This window comes from Peromyscus maniculatus, chromosome 4 (genome assembly GCF_049852395.1).
Source record: "Peromyscus maniculatus bairdii isolate BWxNUB_F1_BW_parent chromosome 4, HU_Pman_BW_mat_3.1, whole genome shotgun sequence".
In the NCBI taxonomy this organism is placed as follows: domain Eukaryota; kingdom Metazoa; phylum Chordata; class Mammalia; order Rodentia; family Cricetidae; genus Peromyscus; species Peromyscus maniculatus.
The window spans coordinates 135,934,527-135,959,776 of record NC_134855.1 but is presented as its reverse complement, the minus strand read 5'-3'; the positions used below and the strand labels follow the sequence as shown (position 1 = coordinate 135,959,776).

At 51.9% G+C, this 25,250-nt stretch overlaps 1 protein-coding gene across 8 annotated transcripts in view; it reads right to left on the bottom strand.

Annotated features, from left to right (window-relative positions):
• The window catches only part of Epb41l1 (erythrocyte membrane protein band 4.1 like 1), a 159,693-nt gene that overhangs the window by 98,687 nt on the left and 35,756 nt on the right, over positions 1-25,250 (bottom strand). For 5 of the 8 annotated variants that reach the window (XM_076571037.1, XM_076571035.1, XM_076571028.1 and 2 more), the window contains one exon: positions 15,179-15,227. The gene's annotated coding sequence lies outside the window, so the exon portion shown is untranslated. Of the gene's footprint in view, positions 1-6,036; positions 6,292-7,689; positions 7,791-15,178; positions 15,228-25,250 lie in introns of those variants that run through there. The other 3 variants (XM_076571024.1, XM_076571022.1, XM_076571026.1) reach the window with 2 other exon arrangements.

Genomic DNA, 25,250 nt, shown 5'->3' with positions numbered 1-25,250 from the left:
ACCGATGTGGAAACTGTAGCCATGCCATCCTCCCAAGATCACCTGGACAGTGCAAGTTAGGCCTGGAGCCCAGGACAGCTGAGCCCCACTTGACACTGTCCCTCCTGTTCCAATGAGTTCTGCCCAGCCAGCCCACAGAAGAAGTGGGGTGCCCGTCATTCAGTACTCCTTAGCCTATTAGCCTGGGCCTGCCTGGATCTAGCTGGAGGGATGAGGACAGCTGTGGGATTGGGGGCATCCAGGAGACTTCAGAGAACACAATTTCCCCGCGGGGGATGACAAAATAATGCTACAGTCTCATTCATTCATTTGTTCATTCATTCATTCATTCATGTTGCAGTACTAGGAATCAAGCTCAGAACTTGAACTCTACCCTGGAGTTTTGAGATGGGGTCTCACTATGAAGTCCAGGTTAGGCCTTAACATCATCCTTTTGCCTCTGGCATCCCCAGTGCTGGGATGACAGACACATGCCACCATATGTAGCTTTACATTCTGACCCGCATCTCACCAATAAACCAGAACCAATAAAGCAGAATATGACCAGAGCCTTGAAAGAGGCCAGATGAGGGCCATGGAAAGTCAGAGTAGAGAGGATCCAAGCTGTTTGGCGAGGTCAGTTGAAGCTGGAAGGACCAGGGGCTTTTTATCCCAGTTATTTCATTTTTATAGGAAGGGAAACTGAGGCCCAGGGAGGAGATAGGACCTTCTCAAGGCCAAGAGTAAGTGTATGGACACCTCAGGATTAGAATGCAGACTTTTGGGTTAGACTTCCTGGAACCAGAGGAGAGATGCTTTCTGAGAAGAATGAATGAGTGCGGGAAGAGACACACAGACACTTACACAGCGCTTCCAGGGGGACCCCAGCCTCACCATGACCTCTCACTGTGGACAAGGTACAGGTAGAAGGGAGGCCCTTCCGGTCACCAATGCTCAAGCTCCACTAGCAGCCAATCAGGACTCTAAAGGAGGAAGAAACTTTGGTTGCCCTGGCGACACAGACAAAGGCCTCTCCTTTACACCAGGAGCAGCTGGAGTAGGATTCTGCCCAAGCAGATGGGGGCTCTCCTCTCCTGGCCTTAGGAGCAGAACAGACCAGTCCTGAACCTCAGTGTGCCTCTGGGTCCCTCTCCTGAGGAGAGGCGGGAGCAGATGGACCTAGGAATGGAAGGCTTGGGACAGTGGTGAGTCCTCAGGGTCTCTTGGGGTCCACTGACAACTAGGTTGTGCCTTGAAATGGCCTGGGGCCGTCACCAGTTAAGCCTTCTTCCCCGGGGCAGCTCCAGTGCTGATTCCCACCTGGATCTGGGCTATCTCCATCCCCTTTCTCTTATGCCCCCCCCCCTGACCCCAGTTGTCCTTGGGGGGGAATGGAACATCTGTGACCTAGAGTTGCTAGTCCTCACTCACCAAGAAGCAAAAGAAAAGCCGGGTGGTGGTGGTGCACACCTTTAATCCCAGAAGAGGCTGGTGAATCTCTGAGTTCAAGGCCAGCCTGGTCTATAGAGTGAGTTCCAGGACAGCCAGGATTACACAGAGAGACCCTGTCTCAAATAACAAACAAGAAAAACAAAACAAAAAAGCAGTAGGGAGTGAGCAAGTGCCTGCCTCATGCCACCTTTGAAAAGTTGCCCAGCCCCATCCAGAGCCCTGGAACACACAAAGCATTCTGTCGAGTGGAACTGCCTCTCCACGCTTTGAAGGAAACGGATGGGTTCTGAAGAACAGTTGCCCAACAGAGTCCCAGCATTGCCACCTACAAGCCAAATGGCCGTTCCTCCTCCTGCCAAGTCCCTAGGCCATGTGTAGTATGGAGAGTCTCCATGGAGGACTCTCTTGACTCAGAGGAGGAATCCATCACTCCGGGGTTTGGGAAGGGTTTTCCACCCCAGAACAAAGCCAAGCAGGGTGGCCCACACCTGTAATATGAACCTGGGAGGTAGAGGCTGCAGGATGAGGAGTTCAAAACCACCGTGGCCTCCCCAGAAAGTTCAAGGCCAACCCAGGCTACCTAAGACTGCGTCTCAAAAAACAAACAAACAAACAAACAAACAAACAGGATGGCTGGAGAGCTCTAGCTGCTACTCTAGAGGAGCTGGGTTTGATCCCAGTACCCACACAGTAGCTCATAACTCTCCACAACTCTAGTTTCAGGGGATCCAAGGCCCTCCTCTGGCACCTCTGGGCACCAGGCAGGCATGTGGTGCCCAGATATACACACAGGCGAAACAATCACACACATAAAGTAAAAAAAAAAAATGTAAATTAAAAAACAAAAAACATTGACTACAAAAAGAGCCCGAACAACAGAGTTTCTCATGAAACATCTCACAAGCCAGGAAAGTCAAACTGGACATCAAGACCCGCAACATGTCCAGACTCTGCTCTCCACAATCCCTCCAGCCAGCCACTGGAAGCCCTATAGCTCCCCACATGCTGGTTCCTTCCTCTCTGCTTCCTCCACACAGCCGCCCCCCTTGCCCATCCTCTCTCCCTCACACACTCCTTCAGCTGTCTCTTCTCCACTTCCATTGCCCGAGGTTGCCCCAGTACCAACAGCCTGCCTCCTGGCGCTGCCTCCCGCTGGCTCTACTGCCCACCTCACTTGTATTTCCAACCTGGTCTCCTGCCTGTGAGCTGTTCGCCTCATTCCTAACCTAATGCCCTGCAGGAGCCTCCTCGAAACCTCAGCTCCTGGCCCAGGGTACACAGGCTAGGATACTGGTTACCTACTATTGCATCTTTTCTTCTTTTACTCCCAGCATGCTTTGCAAGCTTAGCCCACTCTAAAACCCAATCCTGTTTGAGGCCCTTCACTTGCTTTCTCCTTTGCACCCATGGTCACCTCTTTTTCCTGGCTAGTTTTATGTCAACTTGACACAGGCTAGAATTGTCTGAAAGAAGGGAACCTCAACTGAGAAAAAAATGCCTCCATAAGATCCAGCTGCAGGGCATTTTCTTAGTGATTGGTGGGGGAGGGTCCAGCCCACTGTGGGCTGGTGGTCCTGGGTTCTGTAAGAAAGCAGGCTGAGCAAGCCATGAGGATCAAGCCAGTAAGCAGCACCCTCCGTGGCCCCTGCATCAGCTCCTGCCTCCAGGATCCTGCCCTCACTGCTTTTGATGATAACTGTTATATGGAATATCGTGAAATAAACCCTTTCCTCCCCAAGTTGCTTTTGGTCATGGTGTTTCATCACAGCAATAGAAACCCAACTAAGACATTCTATTTTTTTTTTGGGGGGGGGAGGCCTTTTCTGATTGGACTGCTGCTAAACGAAAGCTCCCAGCTTGCTCCAGCTGAGCACAGTAAAGGGCACTTCTCGGCTCAGCTGCGCCTGCGTTACCTCGCCAACATTTACCCAGACCCTAGGAGGCATACACCAACATCAACCTGTTTACAGATGAAGAAACCAATCCAGAGCTGTGGACGAACCCAGCAGAGGCCACACAGGCCATTTGGGGGAGAGAGATAAATCTAAGCATTAAACTCTCAAGCCACCCTATCCTCTGCCCCCCAAGAACACGGCAGTGGCTAATGAAATCAGAAAACACAGCATGTGTCCCGCTGAGTTCTCCTCCTAGGCTGGCAAAGCCACATGAGCCAAGGGTCTAGCCTGTTCCTCTCTAGGTTTGCCTTTATCCAGCCCACACCACAGTACAGCATGGACCCTCTAAATAAAGAGTGGCTGTAGCCAGGCTTTCAAGAGAGCTGTGCAGTTACCTTCATGGCCATGATCTACCTACCTTCCTACCTTCCTTCCTTCCTTCCTTCCTTCCTTCCTTCCTCCCTTCCTCCCTTCCTTCAGATTTATATCTTTTTAGCTGGACAGTGGTAGCACATATTTTTAATCCCAGCACTTGGGAGGTAGAGGCAGGCAGATCTCTGAGTTCAAGGCTACAGAGCAAGTGCTGGTCTACAGATCAAGTTCCAAGACAGCCAAGGCTATACAGAGAAACCTTGACTCAAAAACAAAAACAAAGCAACAACAACAACAACAAAAGATTTATCTCTTTTTATTTTACATGCATAAGTAAGTATATTTTGCCGCCATGTATGTCCTGATGCCCACAGAGGTCAGAAGAAGACATTGGAGTCCTGGAACTGGAGTTATAGACAGTTGTGAGCTGCCATATGGATGCTGGGAACTGAACCCAGGTCCTCTGGAAGTGCAGCAAGAGAGCTCTTAACCGCTGAGCCATCTCTCCAGTCTCATCAGCAATGATTTCTGGGCACTGTTCTTCAGACAATCTAAACCACAGCTGGGCATCGGGGACCACAAGGAGCCAACAACCAGCCCAGCTTTCCAATTTCAGTTGGTGCGTACCCTCACCCCATGCACGCGTGGGTATTAACTTACGTCCATGTTAATTCCTTCCCTCTAAAGCCACATTTACCAAGCACCCACTAAGAACGATGCCATAGGCCCAGGCACCCTCCAGCATTCTGCCGTTCCCGCCATCAAAACCTCACCGGCTGCCCCTCTTGTGTTGTGCAGTGTAGAGTTAATAACAGACATGAACTATTAAAAAAACCCAAATACCCACAAACTGTGATGAGCAAGGGATGGAGATATGGAGATAAGCTGGGCATAGCTTATTCTGTAACCCAAATTTCTGCCCAAATTTGGGCAGAAAGATCATGAATTCGGGGCTAAACCTGAGCTACATAGCAAGATCTTATCTCAAAAGTTGGGCAGGGGCCGAGAGAGTTAGCAGAATTGTGGGATGAATGGTATGGGGGAATTAACAGACGGAGCTATGAAAAAAGGTAAGGAGCCAAAGCTATAAAGAGCCAGAGGAAGCAAGCAGGTGCAGTGGTGGCACATGCCTTTAATCCCAGCACTCCAGAGGCAGAGGCAGGCCAGTCTCTGAGTTCAAGGCCAGCCTGGTCTACAGAGTGAGTTCCAGGACAGCCAGGGCTACATAGAGAAACCCTGTCTCCAAAAACAAAGAGCCAGAGGAAGAACTCTAAGGCACGGAAACAACTTATATAAAGGTCCTGAGGTGAGATCTGCTAAGTGAACGAAGATGCCTGTGGCCCAATTAAGTGACCAATGGGGAGACACATGGAGGAGCAGAGGGCAAGGCTCCCTCTCCTCAGGGCCTTCATGGGAAGTTTAGATTTTTTTTTTCCAAGACAGGGTTTCTCTGTAAAGCCCTGGTTGTCCTGGAACTCACGCTGTAGACCAGGTCGGCCACAAACTCAGAGATCCGCCTGCCTCTGCCTCCCAAGTGCTGGGATTAAAGGTGTGTGCCACCAGGCCTAGTTGGGAAGTCTAGATTTTATTCTAAGAACCAAAGAGACAGTGAAGTGGCTTGTGTGTTCCAAAGCTCCCTCCAGCTGCCACAGGGACAGCAGTCGGTATGCAGTGTCTGCAAAGTAACTGGTAAGGGGCTGGCACAGAGGAGAGGCGGGGTAAACACGAGTTCTATCGTCAAAACCCAAATTTCCTGAGCACCAGAGAGGCCATCTCCACATTCTTGTTCGACCGGTCCAGTGAGGGGGTCTGGTGTACTTCAGCCACCCAGTGGGGCTGCAGCAGGGACGGGCTGTTTCTCCCTCCCCCTGAACTGGCCGCTGGGTTGACTGCAAATCAGGAGGGAGAGGAACCAGCAAGCGGAGGGGCTGCCCTCTACCTTCTCAGTCTCTCCCTCTGGCACCCGTGGAGATGCTCAGAAAGCCTGGCTCTTGGTAATTATGAGCCGGGTGAGTGGGGAGGGGAGGGGCCCAAGGAAAGCTCCTCCCACCCCCGCACTCACAACTTCTGTCCTGTTCTGAGAGGGCCACAGTATAGAAAGAAGCTATTTCCCCAAGACATTAGCTACTCACTGGGACGTCAGCTGATCCTATCAACATCTGCAGGAAGCAACCGAGAGATGAAGTCTTTGTTTTCCCGTTTGGAACCTAGGACCGTCAAGGTTCCCCAGTCTGTCCAAGAACTGGCATAGCAGAGCTCTAGTTAGGACCGCAGAGTATGCGTGGAGAACACCAAGCCCCACGGCAGAGACTGATGGCTAAGAAAGGACTAGACTTACCCACAGTGACAGCCTGAGGAAGTCTCCAGCCCAGGGAGAAAAGGGAGCTGAGGGGAGGCTGGGATTTGGGGGTGGGGGTCAAGGGCAGGGCAGCACTGCTTCCTCTGGCCTGGCCTGCCCCAGCTCCAGCCCTCCCATTGCGCAGGGGTGTGGTGAAACCTGCCAAACCAGTCCAGGTGCCAGGGCCAAATGGCAGAGCCCAGAGCTGCAGGAGCAGGAAAGGCAGAGGGACAGCGGGGGTCTGGGACCGGAAGGACTCAAAGAGACTCCGCCCAGCCCGCCGGCCCAGGCCAGAGGTCCCTGCAACTGCCCCGGGTCAGGGTAGGTGCTCCCTACTGAGTCTTCTGTCACAGGAATGCTGTGCGTCAGGACTAACCAGGACCGTCCCCCTGTCCCTCCCCTCCTGCTCGGACAGTCAACCTTCTGTCTGGCTGTGTCACTTGATCAAGAAACCAGAGGCCTATCTGAGAAACCAGACGGAAGGTAAAATGACAGAATGGCCCTCAGATCCTGTGGGACCAAGAGCACCCTCTAGACAGGAAAGACTGTGTTACAAGGCTGGGATCCTGTAAGCATGTGACACATGGGCCACTTAAGTGTCTCACAGATGCAAGGGACTGTCTCCTGTCTCAACCTAAACCCTCACATGGACAATGGTGAGAAGACCAGAGACAAGCAGACTAGCCTAAGGTCACACAGCAAGACCAAGCCAGAGATGAGGAGCACAGCGTAAGACTGACTCCCCAGAACACACACACCAGCTTCCACAGGAGAAGCATCTTCCCAAATTCAAAAATCACACCTCACACCAAGGAACCAAGAGACCCCTTTCTTACTCCCCCCCAGGAGCTCCAGAGCCTGGTAGAAAGCTCTAGTCCTTCTACCAAGTAGGTACTGCCAGTCCCTGAGGGCTGCTATACAAAAATACCACCAACAGCTGGCTTTGCTCCTCACACTTCCAAAGGCTAGAATGTCTAAGATCAAGGTGGTAGCAGATGTCGTGTCTGGTAAGGACTCCACTTTCTGGTACATAGCTGGCACCTTCCAGCATGTCCCCACATGACAGAAGGACAAGCCGGCTCTCCAGGATCTTTCATAAGAGCAGGCACGCCATTCACAAGGGAGGAGCCTTCACCCCCAAAGGCCCCACCCTAAAACTAGCACCCAGAGCTATGTGCCAGCACTTGAATCCCGGGGACATAGATACAGCACGTGTTTACCCACAGCATTGGTTTTCTGCACTCCAGCATACAGGACACTGGTGTGTGTAAGAGCTCAGAGAATGGGCTACTTAAAGCCGAGTTCGGCGAAGGAGCAGTCGGAGACACCGTCCTTTTCTAGGCACGGCCACCAGGGTTGGGGCGGGGCAACAGAAAACAGACAAGAAAAGGGAAATCTGAATCTCGGGGCTGACGGCTGTCTGGCTATGGAACAAACAGAGGTACTGTAGGTTCAGAGCTCCCAAAGTCCAGGGCCCAACCACAACGAGCATATGGACTTTAGGCTTGTATGCTTCTGCTCACTCACTCTCCAACACTCACAAAGTAAAAATCAGGGTAAAAATTACCCCACCCTAGAGGCAGGTCCCCCAGCACCTCGGCAGGAGTTTTCAAAGCAGGGAGACCCAAGCTGAAACCACGAGGGACCACTTGCCTGATAAACATCAGCACAAAGGAGATGCTGCCGCCTCCCGTCTCCCTTCACGACTCTTCCGAAGGGCATGGACAGTGACGGATGGCTGCATGATCTGTGAACTGCAAAGTGCCAGACACACGGAATTACCAACAATAACACAATCAGCACTGGCCTTGCTGGCTGCATCAGATCCCAGTATCTAAATATCAACCATCATCACGGGTTCAACTACACAGAAGTATGAATTACCTACTAATCGACAGTAGTAAGCCGAGTGGCCTGTGTGGTCACTGAAGTGAGGACTATCACTGACTCCATTTCACAGATGGTCACATCAAGGCACAGAGGAAAACAAAAAAACACCTCACGGAAACTCACAGTAGCGAGGTCTCCACACAGGCCTGAGTCTGGACAGAGACAAGTAAAACCCTGCTGAAGCAACCTCAGTGGTATGGCATGTCCCTGAGCTAATGCGGTCGCCTCACTGACTAACAGTACTACAAGGGGACACAGCTGCATCTCAAGTAGCTGGGACCCTGAGTGAGACAGTCCTCCGCCCACCAGCCCAGCCACGTGGCCATGTTTTCCTTCGAGGCCCGGTGAGCTGTCATCCCCCTGGACGGTAGTTGTCTTGCTCTCCTCAGTCCTGGGGACCCATGTGGGTACCCACCGCTCCCGAGTGCACCTCCCAGCACCAACCACTCTATCACGGCTGTTTGTCAAGGTCTCTAGACAAAGACAGAGACAGTCGTTCATGATAAATGGCACATCCCCAGTGGCTGAGCAAATTGTAGAAAAAGTATTCAGTCAAGCCTTAGTGAAGCAAAGGTTAAATGTCAGCGGGGAGAGAATCTATGCCAACTCTATAAAACTCAAATTCAATTGCTCAAGATGAGCCATTTCATCTTCCCGGGCCTCTGTTTCTTTACCTGTTAAATGGGGACTATTCTTCTTGGCCTACTTCTTCTCAAGGCTGCTGTGAGGAGCAAACATCTGTGCTTTATAAGATGTGATGTTCATTACATATTTACTCAACATATCTATAGAACCCTAATGTGTGGGGTATCCTCGAATCCAGACTATTCTTTTGTTTGTTTGTTTGTTTGTTTGTTTGTTTGTTTGTTTTGTTTTTGGAGACAGGGTTTCTCTGTGTAGTTTTGGTGCCTATCCTGGATCTCGCTCTGTAGACCAGGCTGGCCTCAAACTCACAGAGATCCACTTGGCTCTGCCTCCAGAGTGCTGGGATTAAAGGTGTGTGCCACCACTGCCCAGTCCAGACTATTCTTTAAAAAAAAATTATGTTTATTTTTTGTGTATGAGTCTTTTGTATGCATGTTTGTATGTACACTGTGTGCATGCCTGGTGCCCAAAAAGGCCAGAAGGCGGCACTAGATTCCCTAGATTGGAGTTACAGATGGTTGTGAGTCACCATGTGGGTCCTGGGAACTAACCAGGGTCCCACACAAGCACAGCAGTGCTCTTGAGTGCTGAGCCCTCTCTCCAACACCCCCAGTGCTGGGGTATGAGAGAGAAAGAGAGGTCATCTGCCTGCCATAAAGCTCATCACTTTAACGCACAGAACGTGAAGGCTTTCAGTGTATTTATGGAGTTGCACAACCATCCCCAATAGTCCCAGGACCCCAGTTGGGCTTGCAGAAGTCCCCGGTGCCCTCAGAAGCCCAAATCTCTAGTTGTGGTTCATACCAGGTACCACTTTTCTGGAAAACCCAGAAGAGCTCCTTGGAATTTCTCTGGGACTGAAGGGGAGCACACAGTGAACACTGAGCACACACTGTCCTAGAGAGTACACTCACGCCCAGCAGCCCAGGCCCAGCCCCTTCCCAGCCTTTCCAGCTACACGAAGGTAGCAACTGTGCCAAGCCTAGCCTCAGTTTCCCCAGCTACTACTTGGATAGCAGGCTGTAACCCTGTTTCTAGCCTCTCACAGAAGGAACCCCCAACCCATCAAATGGTCACTCTCGTTCAGTTTGTCAGAAGGAAGCCCAGCTTGTTACATTGGCTAAGAGGGGCAAAGCAGTGGGTTGGAGATGGAGCCACGGTACCTGAAAATACAAGAGGGCCTCATGCTGCAGCTCTCGAGAAGTCTGGGCAACTCTGGACTGGAGGCATGACGCTCACATACCCGCGTGTGCGAGTGCTCTCTCTCTCCTCTCTCTCTCTCTCTCTCTCTCTCTCTCTCTCTCTCTCTCTCTCTCTCTCTCTCTCTCTCTCTCTTCTCTCTCTCTCTCTCTCTCTCACACACACACACACACTGGCCTGGATCGAGGAGGGAGTACTTGAGTGGGGAGGAGCTGAGAGAACATCCCCCAAACTCCCCAAATCGACCAGCACCAGGCAATGAAGAAAGAACTGGACTCCTGTGCACGGAAACCCAGCCCCACTATGCCAATCTGTGTCCTTGGAGACGTCGTCATTCACCTTCTCTGAGCCTCAGTCAGCCCATGCACGAAATGGGACAACTAGGGTTGGGGACATGACTCAGTGCGTAGACTGCTTGACATATGGAAAGACCCAGACTCAATCCCCAGCGCTATATAAGCCAGGTGTGGGGCAGTGCCTGCCTGAAATCCCAGCTGGAGGGTCAGAAGTTCAAGGTCATCCTAAACTCTGTGGTGCATTCAAGGCCAGCCTGGGCTACCCATGAGACCCTGCCTCTAAACAGAACAAAAAACCTCCTTTCCTATCCTGTACTTCAGGATTACGGAGGAAAATCAGAGAGAGAGAGAGAGAGAGAGAGAGAGAGAGAGAGAGAGAGAGAGAGAGAGAGAGAGAGAGAGAGAGAGAGAGAGAGAGAGGCGGGGCTGAAATCCTTCTGTGGGAAAATCTAAGTTACTTCCATTCTGATCTTAATGGGAGCTGGAGAAGCATCAGAGAAACTCCAGGAGCCCAGAGACATGGAGTCACCGAAGGAATGCTGGGTATCTGAGCCTTATCTGGGGAACATTCCCGAGCTGGGTCCTGCCCCCCAAACAGCCCCTCCGATTGCAGGCAGGAGTGAGTCAAGGGATGGGCTGTTACTGCAGGGGAGCAAGGCTGGGGAGCAGTGGACTTCGTCATCTCTCTCTCTCTCTCTCTCTCTCTCTCTCTCTCTCTCTCTCTCTCTCTCTCTCTCTCTCTGGAGTCAGAAGGACGTGAAAGGCAGGGGAAGGAAGGACAGGCTTCCTCGCTGAGTCCCCCATGAGTCTGTCCCTCCTTCACAAGACAAGGACACAGCTACCGTCTGTGCGACAAAGACCTGTGCTTGCTTTCCTTAGAACTTCGGGGTCCTCGCCCATAAAAAGGGGATAATAACGACCCAACACGCTCTAAGTTCCGCTCAGTCAGTATGACTATCACCAACAGCAAATTCATTCCTCTGTTCTCCTCGACCCCGGAGACGGGTTAGGGACCAAGCCCAGGCCGCTAGGGGTACTGTTCACCTGTCTATCCAGTATGATTAACAGGGAGAGAGGCCTCTTCAAGGGTCAGTGCTACCTGCTTCCGTGTGTAGTCCAGAGTGGGGCTAGGGAGCCCTCTCTCCAGCAAGAAGCCACCCTGCCTCTCAGAGATCTGAACCCTGGGCCATGGACCATCCCCCACCAGCAGGAGTGAAGGAAGGCTGATTCTAAAAGCTTCTAGAGAGCATGCCCTGGGGGTCCACCATCCAGACGGGGCTGGCCTCCTCCTATCTGGAAGGAGGGGAAGTATACTGAGTACCTCTCTCACACTCCTGACTATAACAAGACGGGAGGAAGGGGCACTTTGGGTGGGGGCTGGGAACACAGCTGGCCCCCGTCTTTGCCTGTAGCTCTCCAGTCCTGGGGAAACCCATGGCCCCTGCTTCCCCTTCCCCTGCTGCTGCTCGGGCGTTCCCCTCTCGTGGAGAGCCCTTCCTCAATCAATCGTTCAGATCCCAGCTCCGTTCACCGGGATCTCAGGCCCCCTCCTTCCCTCTTCCCTCTGAACTCCCATGGTGCTTTGCCTGTCCCTCTCAATGGCAATTTGCACACTGTGTGTCACAGCCACAGCTGCACACCTTCATCCCGCGCTGGAGGACGCGGGGATGACAGTCGTTTTAGCCAAGGCTCTGAAGCCCAGGAGGTAGGAACTTAAAACAACAGCTTGTGGGTTCTCAGCCCTGTGACCCTGGGTCAGCCGCTCTCCTCTCTGAGCGCGTTTCCGCTGGCAAATGGGGCAGTAACAGCAGCTCCTCTACCGACTGGCTGGTGTGATTTAATGAGATAATATGTCCAGTGCAGAACCTTGGAGAAGGCAAAGTCCACTGACGCAGCCTTGGTTCGGGAGACTGTTTTTTTTTTTTTTTTTTTTTTTTTTTTGCTTTTTCGAGACAGGGTTTCTCTGTGTAGCTTTGCGCCTTTCCTGGATCTCGCTATGTAGACCAGGCTAGCCTCGAACTCACAAAGATCCACCTGCCTCTGCCTCCCGAGTGCTGGGATTAAAGGCGTGCGCCACCACTGCCCGGCAGTCGGGAGACTTTTTAGGCAAGTTCATGGATGGTTTTTCTTCGCTTCTGAAACACCCGGGTCAGAGCTGCACGCTGGACAGACAGATCTGCATGGAGACAGACCGTGGACCTCAGCAGGGAGTCAGAACAGTACAGCTTGGGTCTGGGTTGCCTCTGCAGGTCGTGAACTGTGCCACTAAGCATGTAAGCAGACGCACGGCGGCCACTTGGCCTACTATGAGGAACGATGGAAGGGCGGGCTCTGAAGCCAGGCTCCATGGGCCTGGATCCCAGTGTGTGGACTTAGCTGCGCCTCTGCTTCCGTACTACGATGGGGTGACGAGAACACTCACCAAAGGACTGTCGTGAGGAGACCACACGCCGGCAGTGGAGCCTGAAAGCACATCAGGTCTCTATCACCAAGGCTGCATTATCGGGCCTTTGCTCCCTTGAAGGCTTTCTGCTGGACATATTCCCTCATTTAATTACACCAGCAGGTCGGTAGAGGAGTACCATCATTGCCCCGTTTGCTGTCAGAAACAAGCCCCGAGAGGAGACTGGTTGGCCCAGAGTCCCATGCAGAGGATAATGCAGTCAGTCATTAAGCTATTGTTATCACTGCTGACGTATCTGTGTTACCCAACACAGAAGGGGGCATTTCACTGTGCCCCCTGAAGGCTATCAACTTCATTCTCCTAGAACGAGGACTCCACAAAAACACTAGTGTGTCCTGGATGGCTGCGCAGCAGTCACCGTGACCTCGGGTGACCTCACCCCTCCACTTGGCACGTGGGCAGGAACCTGACCTATGGCAAGCAATTCAGACTATCCCTGTCTCACAAGGATGGGACCAATCAAGAGTCCTTCTCTTGACGGATAAATCCTAGAAGAAAAACAGTCCTTTCTTTATGTTCGGATAACTAAACCGAGGCAGATGCCAGCTCAGAGGGAAGAGAAAACCATAGCAGGAGAAAGACGGTGGGGTCTATGGCGAGTTAGCCTGACTCTTCCTCCATCCTTCAGTCCTCCGATCTGTCCCAGGCCAACCTGGGGCAAGAGCGGGTCTGTGCTGCCACTGTGGGGACAGCCCCTGTGCATTTGGGCCCAGCCTCTCCCATCTGGGAACAACTTCAACAGGTCCAATACGCTCATCCACATTCTGTGCAATGTGGAGCTGAGGCCCAGAGGGGGAAAGGAACCGGGTCAAGGCCTCAGAGAAAGAAAATGGGACTTAACCTGTGGGCCAGTGGCCTCCTCTGCAGCAGGCCGCCTATGAAAATCACCCCCTCTCACATTCCCTGGCTCCCCCAGTAAACAGATGGTGGCTAATACCTACACTCTCTTCTTTCTCTACCCTGAGTCCTGTAGCCGCTTCTGAGCCTGGCTCCTGGGAGAGCTTGAAGAGCGTGAAGAATAAATGCTTGAACCTTGAACGGATGATCTCTGCCTCCTCTTACTGTGCCCCCACCTCCCCATGCACACAGGAGCTTGCCCAAATGTCAGGGAACTGCTGGGCAGGCCCCCTCCTGGGGACTCCTAATCCACCTCCCGTCCTGGCTGCCCTCTGGTTGTGGACAGAGAATTCCTTGTTCCTAGTGCTTCCTGCCCAGAGATCTCCGTGGGGCCCCGCGTGCTGGCAGGAAGGAACCAAATCGCTCCTCTCACGAGAAGCTAAAGCCACCCCTGCCCCCACTACTCAGGGATAACACACTCCAGCTCTGTTAGCCATTCATTCCACCTGACCCAGGCAGGCTCAACACCACCGCCAGTCCCGCCCCCACAGACCCTGCGTGTGTGTGTGTGTGTGTGTGTGTGTGTGTGTGTGTGTGTGTGTGTGTGTGTGTGCAGGAACTCAGAATCACAGTGAGATTATCTTTCTGTGGTCAGCCCTGCATATCAGCATCTGTGCTCTTTTGCGTGTACACACACACACACACACACACACACACACACACCTATATCAAACTAAACTAGAAGGTTCTAGAACAACATTGCAGCTCCAGTAGTCCTGCCTAAATGACAACCCCACAGTGACATCTGCATGTGACTTTGCAATTTCTCAGTCAGTGTAGGTCACTAGCTTTTGCTCTCTCTGTGACCTCACTCCGCTGTCAGCCAGTAGTCTTGTTGTTTTCTCTTTCCTATTGTTTATTTATTTTGCTTTGTCTTCTTCTTGTGTAGCCTGTGTGGGCCTGGAACCTTCCCTCAGCCACCTTCGTGAGGACTATAGGCATGTGTCACTGTAGTTTCCAGAGGCAATGGCTTCCAGAGTGCCTAGTCCAAAGCCAAAGAAAGGTCTGTGGCGCAGCCTGTCCTGAGGACTTAGCCGGATCGAGTCTCTAGCCTCACCTCACCTTCAGGAGGGGCTACAACTCACTTAGCTTTCTTAAATGTGGAGAGTCTTTGAGGTTCATTTCCAACAAATATTTCCCTAAAACACCTGTCTCAAAAAGAAAGAAAGAAAGAAAGAAAGAGAGAGAGAGAGAGAGAGAGAGAGAGAAAGAAAGAAAGAAAGAAAGAAAGAAAGAAAGAAAGAAAGAAAGAAAGAAAGAAAGAAAGAAAGAAAGAAAAAGAAAAAAGGACAAAAGAAAAGAGAATTTTCCTGCCAGAAAGTTCAACAAATGTCATTCATTCCTGACCCTAGGTTCCCCAACCTCTGCCTGGACCATGGACACATGATTCTAGGACCGACGGAGGAGGCCCCATCGCGCTCAGGGGCGAAGCCGAGCAGAACCACTCTCTGACTAGTCTAATCTACATCCAGGAGTGACCGGGCAAGAGAAAGCATGGGCCGGGGCCCACAGATCCAGCTAGATCCAGCTAGATCCAGCTAGATCCATCTTCCAGTGTGCTGTCTCCATGCTGGGCAAGCGGCACAGGCAGTGTGTCAACAGTGTGCTTGGTGAAGGAACACTTCAGACTCTCCTTCCACAGGGACAGCCTCGGCACTGTCCCCTCCTGCCGCCTCAGCAGTAACAGAACAATCTAAAACCTCTGGGCCCAACCTCAGCTGAAGCAGGAGACAACCTCTGCGGCACTCACCCCTCCTCTGCACACTGGCTCCCTGGGGAAGACGTCCTCAGTCAGGCACCTGGAATGAGAAGAGAGTGTTAGCCGCTTGGCATGTGAGGCTGGCACAGGAGGGTCCAAGGAACCTGTTAAACAGAAAGGCCAGAGAGCCACACAGAGCCAGAGGGCAGGCGGGAAGTCTGCGGAGCCGGGGAGACTAACGTGAGGGTGAGCCTTCATTCTAAGGGCAGTGGGAAGCCACAGGCTGGAGAGGGGACTGGAAGGAAGTCAAAAGTGACAGTGGGAGAATCATTGAGGAGGATGGAGCCTAGGCTGAGCAGCCACAGAGGAGACAAAGTGGATGGACTCCTCAAGAGACACTTGAAGGTGGGGTCCATGGACATCACAGCGCACTGGGCAGAAGCAGAGGAGGGACAGCAGGGTTCCTCTCCTTGGGGCTTCCCTTCATGTCACCAGTGGTTTCCAGCACCCAGGGAAAAGCACACTTATCACTGTCTCCACCTGACTGTTCTGCCTCAGTCTCCCCATCTGTGACACTCATCTAACACTGGCGCTCTGCTCTGGTATAACTCCATCATGGAGGTTTTAAGCCCCTTTGCTTCTTCTTTGAGTTCCATGGCAGGCCTGGCCTGGATGACAGTGGGCAGCGTAGCTGAGGACTGGAGTCCTCACGCACTCAGAAGCATCCATCTCCACGTTTTCCTCCATGTCATCAGGAACACACGATCAGGTGAACAGGAGGGAACTGTACAGTGGCTTGTGAACTTGGGCTCTCGAGTCGCACAGGCCTGGCTTGTTCTGTGGTCTGGGCAAGTCACCTCCCTCCTGACCTAGAGAAGGTGTGAGCTGCAGCGTCAGCTTCTAGAACCAACAGAAGGTCAGAGGAGATGATCCTGTGGAGAGGTCCACCCATCAGAGAGGACAGGACTTTGTATACACATGAAAATCCTGAGCTCCAGGGAGTGGATTGGCACACCAAAGGCCACACTAGAGAGTGGCAGAGCTAAGACACCCCCGCCACACACAACACTAGCCACTAGGCTGCACAACCCAGGTGGTGGGGGTGGAGGAGGGCTGTTTCTTCTTCTTCTTCTTCTTCTTCTTCTTCTTCTTCTTCTTCTTCTTCTTCTTCTTCTTCTTCTTCTTCTTCTTCTTCTTCTTCTTCTTCCCCTTCCCCTTTCCCTTCTTCTTCTTCTTCCTCCTCCTCCTCTTCCTCCTCTTCCTCCTCCTTCTTTGCCTCCTTCTTCTTCGAGTTAGTTATCTCTCTATGTAGCCCTGGCTAGCCTGGCACTCACTCTGTAGACCAGGCTGGCCTTGAACTCACAGAGATCCACCTGCCTCTGCCTCCCCAGTACTAAGACTAAAGGTGTGTCCCATAGCATGGAGCTTGGACTCAGGTTCTTAACCTCTAGTTTGTCTGAACACTATTTGGTTTTCTGAGACAGGGTTTCTCCGTGTAGCCCTGGCTGTCCTAGAACTCACTCTGTGAACCAGGCTGGCCTCGAACTCACAGAGATCCACCTGCCTCTGCTAAGATCAAAGATGTGCACCTCCACCACCAAGCTGTATGTACACTACTTTGATAGCTGCTCTTTGGACAAGCAAAGGGAGGCTAAAAATCCCAAAGGACCTGCCTAAGGTCACAGGGCAACTTCCGGAGAGGACTTTGACCAGACCTCCTTGGTGAGAAAGCCTGTGGTCTCCCTGTGCCACCCACAAAGTAGATGGTTACAGAGAAGCTCTGGTCTCAAGACTCGGAATGGGAGGGGATGACACCAGGCAGCAAGGCTGGGTGTGCTGCATGCCATGCACCCCAGGGCACCCGCATGCACCCCAGGGCACCCACATGCACCCCAGAGCACCCGCATGCACCACAGAGCACCCACATGCACCCCAGGGCACCTGCATGTGCAACTACCTTAAGAGGAAAACAGAAGGAGCTGGTGAACAAAAACCTCTTTCTCGGGAGCCCTGCCTCGGGACTAGACAGGAGAGGAGGTCACAGTCCTGCCGGGGTGAGCAGAGGGCAGGATCTACATAACAGAAGCACCAACCGGCCACCACCTTTCTATGTGATCCCAGCCTGGCTTCCCGCACCCCCACCCCCAGAACAACACAGCTACCCTGAACAGTGCCAGGTCTCTTGAGAGCCAGGAGAGGTGATACAAGCCTGTAGCCACAACGTTCAGGAGGCAAAGGCAAGAAGATCACTTCAAGTTCAAGACCAGCCCCTTCTACATAGTAGAGTCCAGGACAGCCAAGGCCATATAATGAGGCCCTGGCTGGGAATGGGGGATGGGCCCGAGAGAGGGTGGCACCTGCGGAACACCACCATAGACTATCCTCTGCCCTCCAAATGCATGCAAACACATGAGTATGCACACATACATACACACACACCAAAAACAAACAAAAAAGACACTGTGCTGGTTTGGCTGGCTTTTTGACGACTTGATACGAGCTAGGGTCATCTGGGAAGAGGGAATGTCAATTAAGGAACTGTCTCCATCATAATTAGCCTGTAGGTAAATCTGGCGGGAATTTTTTTGATTAATAATTGATGTGGGAGGACCTAACCCACTGTGGGCAGTGCCACCCCTGGGCAGGTGGTCCTGGGTTATATAAGAAAGCAGGCTGAGCAAGCCAGGAAGCAGTGTTCCTGGATGGTTTCTGCTTCGGTTCCTGCCTGGAGTTTCTACCCTGATTTCACTCAGGGATAGACTGTGACCTGGGATGTGTGCGCCAAATAAACCCTTTCCTCCCCAAGTGGCTTTTGGTCCTGGTTTTTTATCACTGCAATAGAAAGCAAGGCAGGCCAGCCCTCTACTGTCACAGGAGATGAATGATCCACACCTCGGCTGCCCCTGTCTCCTCTAACAACCTAAAGGAAAGAGGCCCTCCTAACGCTGGCCCCGACATCACTAAACAGAGTCGGGAAGTCCTCCACTTACGCTTTGTTTATGAAGGTAGGAAATTTTCCTTGGAAAGGCCTCTACGTCCTCATCTGCAAAATGGGGACTTATCTTTGCCTGATCGCTGGCATAAAAGGAGATCCAAAGAGGTTCCCCGCAGGTAAGCCATTTATGGAGGTACCACACAGAGCATCCCCAGTTCTCCACCCCAGCTGCCATGCTTCCCTCCGGTCCGTTCCTCACCCCAGCAGCGGAGGCAGCAGTGGCAGCGACATCCTCCCAATCAGCAGCAACAGCAGCCACTGCCCATCCGAGTCACGAGTGCCGGGCGCTATGCTGGCTGCTCCCTGGGATGATCTCTCCAGTGCCACTGGTCTCACTGACAGACGTAAAGTACCCAACGCCACACAGAGCGAGTGGTGTGGCCAAAAACGAGCAGCAGTGCTACCCTGGAGGCTATGGGATCATCCCCGGTGACATTTCACCAAGATGCATTCGTCTAGGGTCGAGGTTGAGGTAAGGAATATCAAGCCGGCTGTCTCCCCGGAGCTCCTCAGATAATTAGTCTTTACGGAGCCTTGTATTGTTATTCAAATGTGTCCAATCCGACACTGGTTATAACAACACTGTCCAGCAGAAATCTGACCTAAAGCCAGCGCAGTGACAGGTGCCTGCCATCACAGCTACTGAGGAGCCTGAGGCAGGGGGAGCGACAATGTTGGATAGTTTGATGTCAACTTGACACAAACTGGAGTTATCTGAGAGGAGGGAACCTCAATTAAGGAAATGCCTCTACAGCAGGACATGGTGGTGCACGCCTTTAATCCCAGCCCTCTGGAGGCAGAGTAGAGGGATCTCAGAGTTCCAGGACAGCCTGGTCTACAAAGCTAGTTCCAGGACAGCCAAGGCTGTTAACACAGAGAAAACCTGTCTCGAAAAACCAAAAAATAAATAAATGCCTCTATAAGGTCATGCTGTAGGCAGGCCTGTAGAGCATTTTCTTGATTAATGATTGATGGGGGAGGACCCAGCCCACTGTGGGTGGTGTCATCCCTGGGCTGGTGGTCCTGGGTTCTGTAAGAAATCAGGCTGAGAAAGCCATGAGGATCAAGCCAATAAGCAGCACTCCTCCATGGCCTCTGCATCAGCTCCTGCCTCCAGGTTCCTTCCCTGTTTGAGTTCCTGTCCTGACTTCCTTCAGTGATGAACAGTGATGTGGAAATTTAAGCCAAGTAAACCCTTTCCTCCCTAACTTGCTTTTTTGTTCATGGAGTATCATCACAGCAATGGAAACCCTAACTAAGACAAAAGACACATAAATTAAAAGTAAAATGCAAGCTACATATAAAATATAAAAAAAATTACTTAACCACATTTTTTGTTTGTTTGTTTGTTTGTCTTTTGAGACAGGGTTTCTCTGTGCAGCTTTGCGCCTTTCCTGGAGCTCACTTGGTAGCCCAGGCTGGCCTCGAACTCACAAAGATCTACCTGGCTCTGCCTCCCAAGTGCTGGGATTAAAGGCGTGCGCCACCAACTCCCGGCTTACTTAACCACATTTTAAGAAAAGATAAAGGAATGGGTTAAATTCGTTTATACAATCCCTTTAACCCAATATGCAAATTCCAACATGTAATTAATACATGCTATTTAAATATCTTTATCTATTTTTTTTTTTTTTGGAGCTAAGGATCGAACCCAGGGCCTTGCACTTGCTAGGCAAGTGCTCTACTACTGAGCTAAATCCCCAACCCCATGTTAAGTCTTCTAAATCCTGTATTTATTTTCAAATATTTAGCTTTCAAAATTGAAAAAATAATACATTCACAAATCTAACTTCACAAACATTCATAGGAGTTTGTCTACAACTAAATGGAATATTGCTTTAAATGTCCAATTGATTAAAATGAAACAATTAACAGAATTTAAAATTCAGTCCCTCACTGGCCACATTTGGAATACTCAGTGGCCACTCTGTTGGAGCTGGCACTCACTCTACAGCAGGTTCTTGGGGTGTAAGGAGGTGACCCCCTGGGTCTGGCCCAGAGCTAAGCTTCAGAGGCACAGCCATGTTGAACCCCCTTGCTGAATCCAGTGTTAATATCCCCTCCGGGGTCTGTTATATTCGCAGTGCTGGTGACAGAGGGACCAGAGTTCAGAGGATGACAATGTAGCTCAGAGAGGGGCCCATTTGCCTAAGGTCACCAGCTTTGACCAGGCCCTGCTGACCTAGAAGTTGGAGCTGAGCTGTCCCTAAAATTTGGCAGGGGCCTGCCCCAGGCTCTGCTTCTAGGGAAGAAATAAGCCTTTGCCCTATTCTCAAGGAGGCCTGCTCCTAAAGTGTAAGGTGCGGAAGGGCCTGGAACAGGACACCCAGTGATGAGGCTTGCAGGCAGCTGAGCAGGGAAAAGGCAGGGCAGCTCTCAGGGGAGCCCTACGGACTCCTTAGTACAGAGGGTTTGGGCCACTGCCACGGCTTCTTGTCTCTCCTCACCAATGCCCAGCAGCCGGCAAGGCTAGCCCAGCACACTGACTTCCGGTATGCTGGGTGCGTCTCCTGGGCTAGCACCCTCTAATCTCCCAGTCTTCCCAAGAGCGCTGCTGGAGCAGAGGCCCCTGGAGCAGGGCCAGGACTCACACTTAGGTCCCAGGCTCACCTCTGTGACAGCAGGAGGAAGGGTCCGAGTGGCAGGCTGCCCCCCTGGGAAGGAGAGGGCCCCTGGAGACGGACGGACCTCACAGTAGAGAAGAGGTAGCAGGCACAGGCCAGAAAACCCCGGGTGACTCCACCCCTCTCTTGGGGAACAGGACTGCACAGCCCCCTCCAGCCAGCCCAGCAGGGTGAGACTCAGCAGCCATTAGGTTTAACAATTAACTCTGGCTTTCAGTTCCGCAGAAGGTAAATCCAGAAAGAAAGAAAGAAAAAAAAAGTCCTACCCGAAGGTAAGGGGACTAAGGCCTGGAGTCTGAGAAGGGGGGGGGGGGGGGGGGCGCTGTCTCTGTTAGTGTGGCCTGAGTTCCCTCCTCAAAGTCAGACGCAATGCCTGATGCATAGTAGGTAGCTAATCAATAAATATTTTTAATAAGCAAATAAAGAGTAGAATAAACCAGGCCTGGCTAGGTGGGCAGACTGACAGACGGGGTCAGGAAGGACTGTCTCAGACTGGGTACTACTTGACCCTTTCGACATCACGAAACCTAGGACAACAACCACAGAGGGCATGCCAGGAAGTCTCCAGCCTTGAAGGCCACTCCTGATCTAGTCTTCCTACGGTGACCCTGGGAGCCCCGGTTTCTAAGTAGCCAGGTGAGATCCCACCACGGCGCGGGCTGGACAGGGCCGGGCCCACAGTGGTGGCCAGCTCTGCTGTTCTCCCCATTCTCTGGCTGCTTGGCAACAGCCTCCCCGGCGAAGGCCACCCTCTGACTTCCCCCACATCTCCACATGCCTCCAGCTCCCACCTACCCAGCCCTTCTCCTTTTCCGGAAGGAAGGAGGGTCTGAAACGGTGAAGGCTCCAGCCCGCGCACATCCCACTCACCTGGATCCCACACCCCTGGCAACAGATGGCTGCCAACCTGACACTGGATTAGCATTTCCAGTCCTTGGATGCCCTGGTACCCACCTCACCCTTCTCCTAAATCCTAACTCAGACCCAGATCCACAGCCCACCCACCACAGGCTCAGGGGCCAGTTCCCCAAGGCTCTGGGGCAGTGGGCCTCTGTTCCCATCTGTCTAATGGGGGGAGGCAGGATGTTGGGTGGGTAAATCTTTTCTTCTGGCCGTTTTCTGATCTTTAGAGATCCTGACATTTCTGGGGTCACTGTGCACTTTAAATTTAGACAGACCAGGGTTCAGATCCTGACCTTGGCCAGGCACACAGACAGCCCTGCAAAGTCCTAGAACTGAAGATCACTTCAAGGCATCCTTAGCACCAGCCTGCGCAGAGAAGAACTAAGTATCTAAGGCCACTTCTGCTGAGCAACCTTCACTGGCTTCACATTACCTCCAACAAAACTCCCCTCCCAGTCCCCCACACACACCCCCACCCCTACCCCCTGCTCTCAGCAGTGGCATCAAGATCCATCAGTCCTGCAAATTATTATTCTTGGCAAAAAGAAGCTCGCCACCCCCCCTCCTCCTGAGCCCCTCCACATGGAGACTCTGGGACTGTGTTTCCACTCTGCTCTTTCCTGCATATAAACACACCCCCACCCTCCACCCCCATGCTGCCCAGGAAGCTCCTGCCTCCAGACTCCTATGACTCGCCTACTTCATGCCCTTCCAGCCTAGCCGCACCTCTGTTCCCTGCAGCCCAGTCTTCCACTCACCCAGCTACGTCTCTGGGGACACGATCTCCTGTACTAGGGGTCTCACCGGCCCTAAGTGACCTAAGACCCTGCAGACCTCAGAACTTCTGTAAAGACTTCACTCTGGCCATGAGAAAATCCTTTATTTGCTGAAACAGTGATCATTAATTTAAAAATAATGGATTATATGTGTGTATTGGTCATTTATTCTCCATAGTGCTTTCCAGGCCCTTTACACGGAGCCCCAGTTATTTCTCCACACCCCCAACATATCTATCTGTCATGTCTACCTCTTTGGTTTAGTTTGCTGATTTTGTTTTGTTTAGTGGGGGGAGCTGAGATGGTATTTCTATATAGCCCATGTTGACTTCAAACTCACAATCCTCCTGCCTCAGTCTGCCTAATGCTGGAATTACAGGCATGTACTCACACACCTAGCCTTATCCCTTTGTTTTAACCTGAGAAAATCAAGAGGAAGTGATTTGCCCAAAGTCACACAGCCAGCAAATGAGCAAATGGCAGCATTGGCGGCGAGGGGGAGAGCAGAATATAAGTCCTTAGCTACTGCCCTGCTTGGCCTTTCTCCAGCCCACAAATAAAGGAGGAGCTATGTGAGAAGCTGCGGCCTGCCAGTGACTGATGTGGGCCAGCCTGGCTCAAGGCTGGAGGCAGCTCTCTGCCAATAAAACTTTGAGGCCTGGATTAAGCACCTGCTCTGTACACAGCCCCGTGGGGGGTGAGGGTGGGGAGTGAAGGATGAGACGTGAGACTCCCCAGTAGAAAAGAGACCAGACATCTATCAGTAAAGCTGAGGAGGCGGGCAGAACTTGTCCCCAGAAGGGGATAGATAAGGCCCTATGGGAACATAGAGGAGGGAACGAGAATCTGGCTGGGAGGCGGAGGAGGGTAGTGAGGGCTTTGTGGGCTAGAGGCTGGCATGGGAGCAAAAACTTGAAAAAGGTGTACAGGATTCTGACAGGGATTTGGAAAGGGCAAAGCTGGTGTTCTTGGCAAGGGGAACAGAGGAGCAAGGACAAAGAACGACATGGGTGAGTGCTGGGCGTGCCCCGTGAGCCTCTCCGCTTGGCACTGGTCCGGGTCTCCAGACAGACCCGCAGAGAAACCACCTTGAACTTCCCCAGACTCACAGGCACCTGCTGCACTTCTGGTGAGTGGGAATAGTGGAATCGAGCGAGCGAGCGAGCGGGGACCTGCGGGCCCAGGCATGTGGTGTGACCCGTGGGAGAGGACAGGAGGAACCTGAATCCAGGCTCTCAGGAGATGCATGCTAAGGACAGGTCACCAGAGGAGGCGACGCAGAGGCACAAAAGGAAAAGACAGACTGGGCAGCAGGAGACATGACTTCCAGAACACCAGATCAAGGCCGCAAGGAACCTTGATATTATCCTGTTCGACCCCTGCTTTGCACGGGAAACCTGAAGTTCTGACTGAGGAAGAGACTGATCCACAGTCACTTGGCACCTTCCCAGCAAAACTAGTGAGCAACGAGCAGCGTACCCAAGATACTAACTAGCTAGAAACCATCTCTACACACGGCCCCACGATAGCTCCCTGTTGGCCCTTCTCTAGAACTTAGTTCTAACTCCACAAAAGTCCTGAAGCTAAGCATGGTGGTTCACACCTGTTATCCTGTAGGGGGTTGGGTGGGTAGATTTTTTTCTTCTGCCCGTTTTTTTGATCTTTAGAGATCCTGACATTTCTGGGGTCACTGTGCACTTTAAATTCAGACAGACCAGGGTTCAGATCCTGACCTTGGCCAGGTACACAGACAGCCCTGCCAAGTCCTAGAACTGAAGATCACTTCAAGGCATCCTTAGCACCAGCCTGCACAGAGAAGAACTAAGTATCTAAGGCCACTTCTGCTGAGCAACCTTCACTGGCTTCCCATTACCTCCAACAAAACTCCCCTCCCACGGCCGGGCTGGTGGCACATGCCTTTAATCCCAGCACTCCGGAGGCAGAGCCAGGCAGATGGATCTCTGTGAGTTCCAGGCCAGCCTGGTCTACAAAGCGAGAATCAGGACAGGCACCAACTACACAGAGAAACCCTGTCTTGAAAAAACAACAACAGGCCGGGCGGTGGTGGCGCACGCCTTTAATCCCAGCACTCGGGAGGCAGAGCCAGGTGGATCTCTGTGAGTTCGAGGCCAGCCTGGGCTACCAAGTGAGCTCCAGGAAAGGCACAAAGCTACCGCAGAGAAACCCTGTCTCGAAAAACCAAAAAAAAAAAAAAAGAAAAAACAACAACAACAAAAACAAACAAACAAACAAACAACTCCCCTCCCAGTCTCACTTCAAGGCATCCTTAGCACCAGCCTGCACAGAGAAGAACTAAGTATCTAAGGCCACTTCAGCTGAGCAACCCTCACTGGCTTCCCATTACCTCCAACAAAACTCCCCTCCCAGTCCCCCACCCCCACCCCCTGTTCTCAGTAGTGGCATCAAGATCCATCAGTCCTGCAAATTATTCTTGGAAAAAAGAAGCTTAGTCTTGGCTAAGAGTAAGAACCTGTCTTAAAAACAAATAGGAGCTGGAGAGATGGCTCAGTGGTTAAGAGCAGTGATTGTTCTTCCAGAGTACCCAGGTTCAATTCCCAGCACCCACATGGCAGCTCACAACTGCCTGTAACTCCAGGGGATGTGACACCAATATACATAAAAGAGAAGTTAAATAAAATTAAAAGTAAAAAACAAATAACAACAACAATAAAAATACTGAAGAGGTGTCAGGTGCCAGGCATGGTGCATATCTTTAATGGGAGGCAGAGGCAGGCAGATCTCTCTGAGTTCAAGGACAGCCAGCGCTATACAGAGAAATCCCATCTCAAAAAACGAAAACCTGA